This window comes from Ranitomeya variabilis, chromosome 7 (genome assembly GCF_051348905.1).
Source record: "Ranitomeya variabilis isolate aRanVar5 chromosome 7, aRanVar5.hap1, whole genome shotgun sequence".
Taxonomy (NCBI): Eukaryota; Metazoa; Chordata; class Amphibia; order Anura; family Dendrobatidae; genus Ranitomeya; species Ranitomeya variabilis.
The window spans coordinates 248,872,257-248,885,515 of record NC_135238.1 but is presented as its reverse complement, the minus strand read 5'-3'; positions in this window follow the sequence as shown (position 1 = coordinate 248,885,515).

Here is a 13,259-nt window from a genome sequence, read left to right as displayed (position 1 = left end):
CTGCCTCATAGTGATCCATACACCTCAGTGCTTCATCTGCCACATAGTGATCCATCTGCCACATAGTGATCCATATACCTCAGTGCTTCATCTGCCACATAGCGATCCATATACCTCAGTGCCTCAGCTGCCACATAGTGATCCATACACCTCAGTGACTCATCTGCCACATAGTGATTCATACACCTCAGTGCCTCAGCTGCCACATAGTGATCCATACACCTCAGTGCCTCAGCTGCCACATAGTGATCCATACACCTCAGTGCCTCAGCAGCCACATAGTGATCCATACACCTCAGTGCCTCATCTGCCACATAATGATCCATATACCTCAGTGCCTCAGCTGTCACATAGTGATCCATACACCTCAGTGCCTCAGCTGCTACATAGTGATCCATACACCTCAGTGCCTCAGCTGCCACATAGTGATCCATACACCTCAGTGCCTCATCTGCCACATAGTGATCCATATACCTCAGTGCCTCATAGTGATCCATACACCTCAGTACTTCATCTGCCACATAGTGATCCGTATACCTCAGTGCCACATAGTGATCCATATACCTCAGTGCCTCATAGTGATCCATACACCTCAGTACTTAATCTGCCACATAGTGATCCGTATACCTCAGTGCCTCATCTGTCACAGTGATCCATATACCTCAGTGCCTCATCTGCCACATACTGATCCATACACCTCAGTGCTTCATCTGCCACATAGTGATCCGTATAACTCAGTGCCTCATCTGCCACATAGTGATCCATATACCTTAGTGCCTCATCTGCCACATAGTGATCCATACACCTCAGTGCCTCATCTGCCATATAGTGATCCATACACCTCAGTGCCTCATCTGCCACATAGTGATCCGTATACCTCAGTGCCTCATCTCCCACATAGTGATCCATACACCTCAGTGCCTCAGCTGCCACATAGTGATCCATACACCTCAGTGCCTCATCTCCCACATAGTGATCCATACACCTCAGTGCCTCAGCTGCCACATAGTGATCCATACACCTCAGTGCCTCATCTGCCACATAGTGATCCGTACACCTCAGTGCCTCATCTGCCACATAGTGATCCATACACCTCAGTGCCTCATCTGCCACATAGTGATCCATACACCTCAGTGCCTCAGCTGCCACATAGTGATCCATACACCTCAGTGCCTCAGCTGCCACATAGTGATCCATACACCTCAGTGCCTCAGCTGCCACATAGTGATCCATACACCTCAGTGCCTCAGCTGCCACATAGTGATCCATACAACTCAGTGCCTCAGCTGCCACATAGTGATCCATACACCTCAATGCCTCAGCTGCCACATAGTGATCCATACACCTCAGTGCCTCATCTGCCACATAGTGATCCATACACCTCAGTGCCTCATCTGCCACATACTGATCCAACACCTCAGTGCCTCATCTGCCTCATAGTGATCCATACACCTCAGTACCTCATCTGCCACATACTGATCCAACACCTCAGTGCCTCATCTGCCACTTAGTGATCCATATACCTCAGTGCCTCATAGTGATCCATATACCTCAGAGCCTCATCTGACACATAGTGATCCATACACCTCAGTGCTTCATCTGCCACACAGTGATCCATACACCTCAGTGCCTCATCTGCCTCATAGTGATCCATACACCTCAGTGCTTCATCTGCCACATAGTGATCCATCTGCCACATAGTGATCCATATACCTCAGTGCTTCATCTGCCACATAGCGATCCATATACCTCAGTGCCTCAGCTGCCACATAGTGATCCATACACCTCAGTGACTCATCTGCCACATAGTGATTCATACACCTCAGTGCCTCAGCTGCCACATAGTGATCCATACACCTCAGTGCCTCAGCTGCCACATAGTGATCCATACACCTCAGTGCCTCAGCAGCCACATAGTGATCCATACACCTCAGTGCCTCATCTGCCACATAATGATCCATATACCTCAGTGCCTCAGCTGTCACATAGTGATCCATACACCTCAGTGCCTCAGCTGCTACATAGTGATCCATACACCTCAGTGCCTCAGCTGCCACATAGTGATCCATACACCTCAGTGCCTCATCTGCCACATAGTGATCCATATACCTCAGTGCCTCATAGTGATCCATACACCTCAGTACTTCATCTGCCACATAGTGATCCGTATACCTCAGTGCCACATAGTGATCCATATACCTCAGTGCCTCATAGTGATCCATACACCTCAGTACTTAATCTGCCACATAGTGATCCGTATACCTCAGTGCCTCATCTGTCACAGTGATCCATATACCTCAGTGCCTCATCTGCCACATACTGATCCATACACCTCAGTGCTTCATCTGCCACATAGTGATCCGTATAACTCAGTGCCTCATCTGCCACATAGTGATCCATATACCTTAGTGCCTCATCTGCCACATAGTGATCCATACACCTCAGTGCCTCATCTGCCATATAGTGATCCATACACCTCAGTGCCTCATCTGCCACATAGTGATCCGTATACCTCAGTGCCTCATCTCCCACATAGTGATCCATACACCTCAGTGCCTCAGCTGCCACATAGTGATCCATACACCTCAGTGCCTCATCTCCCACATAGTGATCCATACACCTCAGTGCCTCAGCTGCCACATAGTGATCCATACACCTCAGTGCCTCATCTGCCACATAGTGATCCGTACACCTCAGTGCCTCATCTGCCACATAGTGATCCATACACCTCAGTGCCTCATCTGCCACATAGTGATCCATACACCTCAGTGCCTCAGCTGCCACATAGTGATCCATACACCTCAGTGCCTCAGCTGCCACATAGTGATCCATACACCTCAGTGCCTCAGCTGCCACATAGTGATCCATACACCTCAGTGCCTCAGCTGCCACATAGTGATCCATACAACTCAGTGCCTCAGCTGCCACATAGTGATCCATACACCTCAATGCCTCAGCTGCCACATAGTGATCCATACACCTCAGTGCCTCATCTGCCACATAGTGATCCATACACCTCAGTGCCTCATCTGCCACATACTGATCCAACACCTCAGTGCCTCATCTGCCTCATAGTGATCCATACACCTCAGTACCTCATCTGCCACATACTGATCTAACACCTCAGTGCCTCATCTGCCACTTAGTGATCCATATACCTCAGTGCCTCATAGTGATCCATATACCTCAGAGCCTCATCTGACACATAGTGATCCATACACCTCAGTGCTTCATCTGCCACACAGTGATCCATACACCTCAGTGCCTCATCTGCCTCATAGTGATCCATACACCTCAGTGCTTCATCTGCCACATAGTGATCCATCTGCCACATAGTGATCCATATACCTCAGTGCTTCATCTGCCACATAGCGATCCATATACCTCAGTGCCTCAGCTGCCACATAGTGATCCATACACCTCAGTGACTCATCTGCCACATAGTGATTCATACATCTCAGTGCCTCAGCTGCCACATAGTGATCCATACACCTCAGTGCCTCAGCTGCCACATAGTGATCCATACACCTCAGTACCTCCGCTGCCACATAGTGATCCATACACCTCAGTGAATAGTGATCCATACACCTCAGTGCCTCATCTGCCACATAATGATCCATACACCTCAGTGCCTCATCTGCCACATAGTGATCCATATACCTCAGTGCCTCATCTGCCATAGGGATCCATACACCTCAGTACCTCATCTGCCACATAGTGATCCATACACCTCAGTGCCTCATCTGCCACATAGTGATCCATACACCTCAGTGCCTCATCTGACACATAGTGATCCATACACCTCAGTGCCTCAGCTGCCACATAGTGATCCATACACCTCAGTGCCTCAGCTGCCACATAGTGATCCATACACCTCAGTGCCTCAGCTGCCACATAGTGATCCATACACCTCAGTGCCTCAGCTGCCACATAGTGATCCATACACCTCAGTGCCTCAGCTGCCACATAGTGATCCATACACCTCAGTGCCTCATCTGCCACATATTGATCCATACACCTCAGTGCCTCATCTGCCACATAGTGATCCATACACCTCAGTGCCTCATCTGCCACATAGTGATCCATATACCTCAGTGCCTCATCTGCCCCATAGTGATCCATACACCTCAGTACCTCATCTTCCACATAGTGATCCATATACCTCAGTGCCTCATCTGCTTCATAGTGATCCATACACCTCAGTGCTTCATCTGTCACATAGTGATCCATACACCAAAGTGCCTCATCTACCACATAGTGATCCATATACCTCAGTGCCTCATCTGCCACATACTGATCCAACACCTCAGTGCCTCATCTGCCTCATAGTGATCCGTACACCTCAGTGCCTCAGCTGCCACATAGCGATCCATATACCTCAGCTGCCACATAGTGATCCATATACCTCAGTGCCTCCGCTGCCACATAGTGATCCATACACCTCAGTGCCTCATAATGATCCATATACCTCAGTGCCTCATCTGCCTCATAATGATCCATATACCTCAGTGCCTCGTCTGCCACATAGTGATCCATACACCTCAGTGCCTCAGCTGCCACATAGTGATCCATACACCTCAGTGCCTCATCTGCCACATAGTGATCCATATACCTGTGCCTCATAGTGATCCATATACCTCAGTGCCTCATCTGCCACATAGTGATCCATACACCTCAGTGCCTCAGCAGCCACATAGTGATCCATACACCTCAGTGCCTCATCTGCCACATAGTGATCCATATACCTCAGTGCCTCAGCTGTCACATAGTGATCCATACACCTCAGTGCCTCATCTGCCTCATAGTGATCCATACACCTCAGTGCTTCAGCTGCCACATAGTGATTCATACACCTCAGTGCCTCAGCTGCCACATAGTGATCCATACACCTCAGTGCCTCAGCTGCAACATAGTGATCCATACACCTCAGTTCCTCATCTGCCACATAGTGATCCATATACCTCAGTGCCTCATAGTGATCCATACACCTCAGTACTTCATCTGCCACATAGTGATCCGTATACCTCAGTGCCTCATCTGTCACATAGTGATCCATATACCTCAGTGTTTCATCTGCCACATAGTGATCCGTATACCTCAGTGCCTCATCTGCCACATAGTGATCCATATACCTTAGTGCCTCATCTGCCACATAGTGATCCATACACCTCAGTGCCTCATCTGCCATATAGTGAACCATACACCTCAGTGCCTCATCTCCCACATAGTGATCCATACACCTCAGTGCCTCAGCTGCCACATAGTGATCCATACACCTCAGTGCCTCATCTGCCACATAGTGATCCGTATACCTCAGTGCCTCATCTGCCACATAGTGATCCGTACACCTCAGTGCCTCATCTGCCACATAGTGATCCATACACCTCAGTGCCTTAGCTGCCACATAGTGATCCGTACACCTCAGTGCCTCATCTGCCACATAGTGATCCATATACCTCAGTGCCTCATCTGCCACATAGTGATCCATATACCTCAGTGCCTCATCTGCCACATAGTGATCCGTACACCTCAGTGCCTCATCTGCCACACAGTGATCCATATACCTCAGTGCCTCATCTGCCACATAGTGATCCGTACACCTCAGTGCCTCATCTGCCACACAGTGATCCATATACCTCAGTGCCTCATCTGCCACATAGTGATCCGTATACCTCAGTGCCTCATCTGCCACATAGTGATCCATAAACCTTATTGCCTCATCTGCCACATAGTGATCCATACACCTCAGTGCCTCATCTGCCACATAGTGATCCGTATACCTCAGTGCCTCATCTGCCACATAGTGATCCATACACCTCAGTGCCTCTGCTGCCACATAGTGATCCATACACCTCAGTGCCTCATCTGCCACATAGTGATCCATACACCTCAGTGCCTCATCTACCTCATAGTGATCCATACACCTCAGTGCCTCTGCTGCCACATAGTGATCCATATACCTCAGTACCTCTTCTGCCACATAGTGATCCATACACCTCAGTGCCTCATCTGCCACATAGTGATCCATACACCTCAGTGCCTCATCTGCCTCATAGCGATCCATACACCTCAGTGCCTCAACTGTCACATAGTGATCCATACACCTCAGTGCCTCATCTGCCACATAGTGATCCATGTACCTCAGTGCCTTAGCTGCCACATATTGATCTATACACCTCAGTGCCTCATCTGCCACATAGTGATCCATACACCTCTGTGCCTCATCTGCCCCATAATGATCTATACACCTCAGTGCCTCATAGTGATCCATACACCTCAGTGCCTCATCTGCCACATAGTGATCCATACACCTCAGAGCCCCTTGCAAAAGCGGCGTGGTTAAGCCGCGAAACGCGCGTCGGGTTGCTCTTTTGTTCCGGTGGGACCCCCCTCCTTTGCCCTCTCAATTGGTAAGCTCACCTGTGGTATTTATTATATTACTATGCACTATGCACTTTTATTACAACTCCTATTGGATACTGCACTAGCAGAAGATATACCCTGGTTTGTCTAGCCTTATTTTTCATTGTGGGGGGCTCGTTTTTGCTCTCCTCTTATGTCTACTCATGTACGTATATATATGGGGGCAATATATAGGGGGGAACTCCCCTTCTCGTGCTTGACTGGGAAACACCAATTATTTGAAATGTATTACTGTTTTAATATCTTGTATCAATAAAGGATATCTGTTTACATAATACTATATGCTCCTTATTTTCTCCTGCTTATATATATATTCTATGGAGCTTAATTTGTCTGGAGGCACTTAATGTGTATGTGCTTGGGTCCGGACTATCGCTATGACTTTGGGAACCCTGTTAATATATATAGTGATCCATATACCTGTGCCTCATAGTGATCCATATACCTCAGTGCCTCATCTGCCACATAGTGATCCATACACCTCAGAGCCTCAGCTGCCACATAGTGATCCATACACCTCAGTGCCTCATCTGCCACATAGTGATCCATATACCTGTGCCTCTTAGTGATCCATATACCTCAGTGCCTCATCTGCCACATAGTGATCCATACACCTCAGTGCCTCATCTGCCTTATAGTGATCCATACACCTCAGCTGTCACATAGTGATCCATACACCTCAGTGCCTCATAGTGATCCATACACCTCAGTGCCTCATCTGCCACATAGTGATCCATACACCTCAGTGCCTCATCTGCCATAGTGATCCATATACCTCAGTGCCTCATAGTGATCCATATACCTCAGTGCCTCATCTGCCACATACTGATCCAACACCTCAGTGCCTCATCTGCCTCATAGTGATCCATACACCTCAGTGCCTCAGCTGCCACATAGCGATCCATATACCTCAGCTGCCACATAGTGATCCATATACCTCAGTGCCTCATCTGCCACATAGTGATCCATATACCTCAGTGCCTCAGCTGTCACATAGTGATCCATACACCTCAGTGCCTCATCTGCCTCATAGTGATCCATACACCTCAGTGCTTCAGCTGCCACATAGTGATCCATACACCTCAGTGCCTCAGCTGCCACATAGTGATCCATACACCTCAGTGCCTCAGCTGCAACATAGTGATCCATACACCTCAGTTCCTCATCTGCCACATAGTGATCCATATACCTCAGTGCCTCATAGTGATCCATACACCTCAGTACTTCATCTGCCACATAGTGATCCGTATACCTCAGTGCCTCATCTGTCACATAGTGATCCATATACCTCAGTGTTTCATCTGCCACATAGTGATCCGTATACCTCAGTGCCTCATCTGCCACATAGTGATCCATATACCTTAGTGCCTCATCTGCCACATAGTGATCCATACACCTCAGTGCCTCATCTGCCACATAGTGATCCATACACCTCAGTGCCTCATCTACCTCATAGTGATCCATACACCTCAGTGCCTCTGCTGCCACATAGTGATCCATATACCTCAGTACCTCTTCTGCCACATAGTGATCCATACACCTCAGTGCCTCATCTGCCACATAGTGATCCGTACACCTCAGTGCCTCATCTGCCTCATAGCGATCCATACACCTCAGTGCCTCAACTGTCACATAGTGATCCATACACCTCAGTGCCTCATCTGCCACATAGTGATCCATGTACCTCAGTGCCTTAGCTGCCACATATTGATCTATACACCTCAGTGCCTCATCTGCCACATAGTGATCCATACACCTCTGTGCCTCATCTGCCCCATAATGATCTATACACCTCAGTGCCTCATAGTGATCCATACACCTCAGTGCCTCATCTGCCACATAGTGATCCATACACCTCAGAGCCCCTTGCAAAAGCGGCGTGGTTAAGCCGCGAAACGCGCGTCGGGTTGCTCTTTTGTTCCGGTGGGACCCCCCTCCTTTGCCCTCTCAATTGGTAAGCTCACCTGTGGTATTTATTATATTACTATGCACTATGCACTTTTATTACAACTCCTATTGGATACTGCACTAGCAGAAGATATACCCTGGTTTGTCTAGCCTTATTTTTCATTGTGGGGGGCTCGTTTTTGCTCTCCTCTTATGTCTACTCATGTACGTATATATATGGGGGCAATATATAGGGGGGAACTCCCCTTCTCGTGCTTGACTGGGAAACACCAATTATTTGAAATGTATTACTGTTTTAATATCTTGTATCAATAAAGGATATCTGTTTACATAATACTATATGCTCCTTATTTTCTCCTGCTTATATATATATTCTATGGAGCTTAATTTGTCTGGAGGCACTTAATGTGTATGTGCTTGGGTCCGGACTATCGCTATGACTTTGGGAACCCTGTTAATATATATAGTGATCCATATACCTGTGCCTCATAGTGATCCATATACCTCAGTGCCTCATCTGCCACACAGTGATCCATACACCTCAGAGCCTCAGCTGCCACATAGTGATCCATACACCTCAGTGCCTCATCTGCCACATAGTGATCCATATACCTGTGCCTCTTAGTGATCCATATACCTCAGTGCCTCATCTGCCACATAGTGATCCATACACCTCAGTGCCTCATCTGCCTTATAGTGATCCATACACCTCAGCTGTCACATAGTGATCCATACACCTCAGTGCCTCATAGTGATCCATACACCTCAGTGCCTCATCTGCCACATAGTGATCCATACACCTCAGTGCCTCATCTGCCATAGTGATCCATATACCTCAGTGCCTCATAGTGATCCATATACCTCAGTGCCTCATCTGCCACATACTGATCCAACACCTCAGTGCCTCATCTGCCTCATAGTGATCCATACACCTCAGTGCCTCAGCTGCCACATAGCGATCCATATACCTCAGCTGCCACATAGTGATCCATATACCTCAGTGCCTCCGCTGCCACATAGTGATCCATACACCTCAGTGCCTCATAATGATCCATATACCTCAGTGCCTCATCTGCCTCATAATGATCCATACACCTCAGTGCCTCATAATGATCCATATACCTCAGTGCCTCGTCTGCCACATAGTGATCCATACACCTCAGTGCCTCAGCTGCCACATAGTGATCCATACACCTCAGTGCCTCATCTGCCACATAGTGATCCATATACCTGTGCCTCATAGTGATCCATATACCTCAGTGCCTCATCTGCCACATAGTGATCCATACACCTCAGTGCCTCAGCAGCCACATAGTGATCCATACACCTCAGTGCCTCATCTGCCACATAGTGATCCATATACCTCAGTGCCTCAGCTGTCACATAGTGATCCATACACCTCAGTGCCTCATCTGCCTCATAGTGATCCATACACCTCAGTGCTTCAGCTGCCACATAGTGATCCATACACCTCAGTGCCTCAGCTGCCACATAGTGATCCATACACCTCAGTGCCTCAGCTGCAACATAGTGATCCATACACCTCAGTTCCTCATCTGCCACATAGTGATCCATATACCTCAGTGCCTCATAGTGATCCATACACCTCAGTACTTCATCTGCCACATAGTGATCCGTATACCTCAGTGCCTCATCTGTCACATAGTGATCCATATACCTCAGTGTTTCATCTGCCACATAGTGATCCGTATACCTCAGTGCCTCATCTGCCACATAGTGATCCATATACCTTAGTGCCTCATCTGCCACATAGTGATCCATACACCTCAGTGCCTCATCTGCCATATAGTGAACCATACACCTCAGTGCCTCATCTCCCACATAGTGATCCATACACCTCAGTGCCTCAGCTGCCACATAGTGATCCATACACCTCAGTGCCTCATCTGCCACATAGTGATCCGTATACCTCAGTGCCTCATCTGCCACATAGTGATCCGTACACCTCAGTGCCTCATCTGCCACATAGTGATCCATACACCTCAGTGCCTTAGCTGCCACATAGTGATCCGTACACCTCAGTGCCTCATCTGCCACATAGTGATCCATATACCTCAGTGCCTCATCTGCCACATAGTGATCCATATACCTCAGTGCCTCATCTGCCACATAGTGATCCGTACACCTCAGTGCCTCATCTGCCACACAGTGATCCATATACCTCAGTGCCTCATCTGCCACATAGTGATCCGTATACCTCAGTGCCTCATCTGCCACATAGTGATCCATAAACCTTATTGCCTCATCTGCCACATAGTGATCCATACACCTCAGTGCCTCATCTGCCACATAGTGATCCGTATACCTCAGTGCCTCTTCTGCCACATAGTGATCCATACACCTCAGTGCCTCTGCTGCCACATAGTGATCCATACACCTCAGTGCCTCATCTGCCACATAGTGATCCGTATACCTCAGTGCCTCTTCTGCCACATAGTGATCCATACACCTCAGTGCCTCATCTGCCACATAGTGATCCATACACCTCAGTGCCTCATCTACCTCATAGTGATCCATACACCTCAGTGCCTCTGCTGCCACATAGTGATCCATGTACCTCAGTGCCTTAGCTGCCACATATTGATCTATACACCTCAGTGCCTCATCTGCCACATAGTGATCCATACACCTCAGTGCCTCATCTGCCACATAATGATCCATACACCTAAGTGCCTTATCTACCACAGTGATCCATACACCTCTGTGCCTCATCTGCCCCATAATGATCTATACACCTCAGTGCCTCATAGTGATCCATACACCTCAGTGCCTCATCTGCCACATAGTGATCCATACACCTCAGAGCCCCTTGCAAAAGCGGCGTGGTTAAGCCGCGAAACGCGCGTCGGGTTGCTCTTTTGTTCCGGTGGGACCCCCCTCCTTTGCCCTCTCAATTGGTAAGCTCACCTGTGGTATTTATTATATTACTATGCACTATGCACTTTTATTACAACTCCTATTGGATACTGCACTAGCAGAAGATATACCCTGGTTTGTCTAGCCTTATTTTTCATTGTGGGGGGCTCGTTTTTGCTCTCCTCTTATGTCTACTCATGTACGTATATATATGGGGGCAATATATAGGGGGGAACTCCCCTTCTCGTGCTTGACTGGGAAACACCAATTATTTGAAATGTATTACTGTTTTAATATCTTGTATCAATAAAGGATATCTGTTTACATAATACTATATGCTCCTTATTTTCTCCTGCTTATATATATATTCTATGGAGCTTAATTTGTCTGGAGGCACTTAATGTGTATGTGCTTGGGTCCGGACTATCGCTATGACTTTGGGAACCCTGTTAATATATATAGTGATCCATATACCTGTGCCTCATAGTGATCCATATACCTCAGTGCCTCATCTGCCACATAGTGATCCATACACCTCAGAGCCTCAGCTGCCACATAGTGATCCATACACCTCAGTGCCTCATCTGCCACATAGTGATCCATATACCTGTGCCTCTTAGTGATCCATATACCTCAGTGCCTCATCTGCCACATAGTGATCCATACACCTCAGTGCCTCATCTGCCTTATAGTGATCCATACACCTCAGCTGTCACATAGTGATCCATACACCTCAGTGCCTCATAGTGATCCATACACCTCAGTGCCTCATCTGCCACATAGTGATCCATACACCTCAGTGCCTCATCTGCCATAGTGATCCATATACCTCAGTGCCTCATAGTGATCCATATACCTCAGTGCCTCATCTGCCACATAGTGATCCATACACCTCAGTGCCTCATCTCCCACATAGTGATCCATACACCTCAGTGCCTCATCTCCCACATAGTGATCCATACACCTCACTGCCTCATCTGCCACATAGTGATCCATACACCTCAGTACATCTGCCACATAGTGATCCATACACCTCAGTGCCTCATGTGCCACATAGTGATCCATACACCTCAGTGCCTCATGTGCCACATAGTGATCCATATACCTCAGTGCCTCATCTGCCACATAGTGATCCATACACCTCAGTGCCTCATCTGCCACATAGTGATTCATACACCTCAGTGCCTCATCTGCCACTTAGTGATCCATACATCTCAGTGCCTCATCTGTCAGCCCCCTCGTTCCTGGTGGTCGGTGATTATTGAGTTCACGATCATTCATCTCAGATGATATAAATATCTGCAGTTATCGCTCATCTGGCGCCTTAGTAGAAGTCTCCGCGCATGTGTGGACGGAGGATTCCTGGGAAGGCCGTGCATGCAGAATATGGTGATGGTTGAACTCCGAGAGATCCCAGAAGTGTCGGCTCCTGCTCCCGGGGTGAGAGAGTGCGGGCATGGAGCAGTGGGGGTAGGGGGCGGTGTATATAGGGTGTGTATGTATGGGTATTCAGGGTGTGGGTGTATATAGCGTCCGTTTATATGTATATACGGTGCATATATGGGGGGGTGTGTATAGATTTATGCATGTAGGGTGTGTATATATCTGTGTGGATATTGGGCTGAATATACAGGAGCTTCTCACAAAATTAGAATATTATCAAAAAGTGAATCTCCTATATTCTATAGAGTAATTACACACAGTGATCTATTTCACGTGTTTATTTCTGTTAATGTTGATGATTATGGCTTACAGCCAATGAGAACCCAAAAGTCATTATCTCAGTAAATTAGAATACTTTATAACACCAGCGTGAAAAATGATTGTAAAATCTGAAATGTTGTCCTACTGAAATGTCTGTTCAGTAAATGCACTCAATACTTGGTCATGGCTCCTTTTGCATCATTTACTGCATCAATGCGGCGTGGCATGGAGGCAATCAGCCTGTGTCACTGCTGAGGGGTTATGGAAGCCCAGGTTGTTTTGATAGCAGCCTTCAGCTCGTCTGCATTGTTGGGTCTGGTGTCTCATCTTCCTCTTGACAATACTCC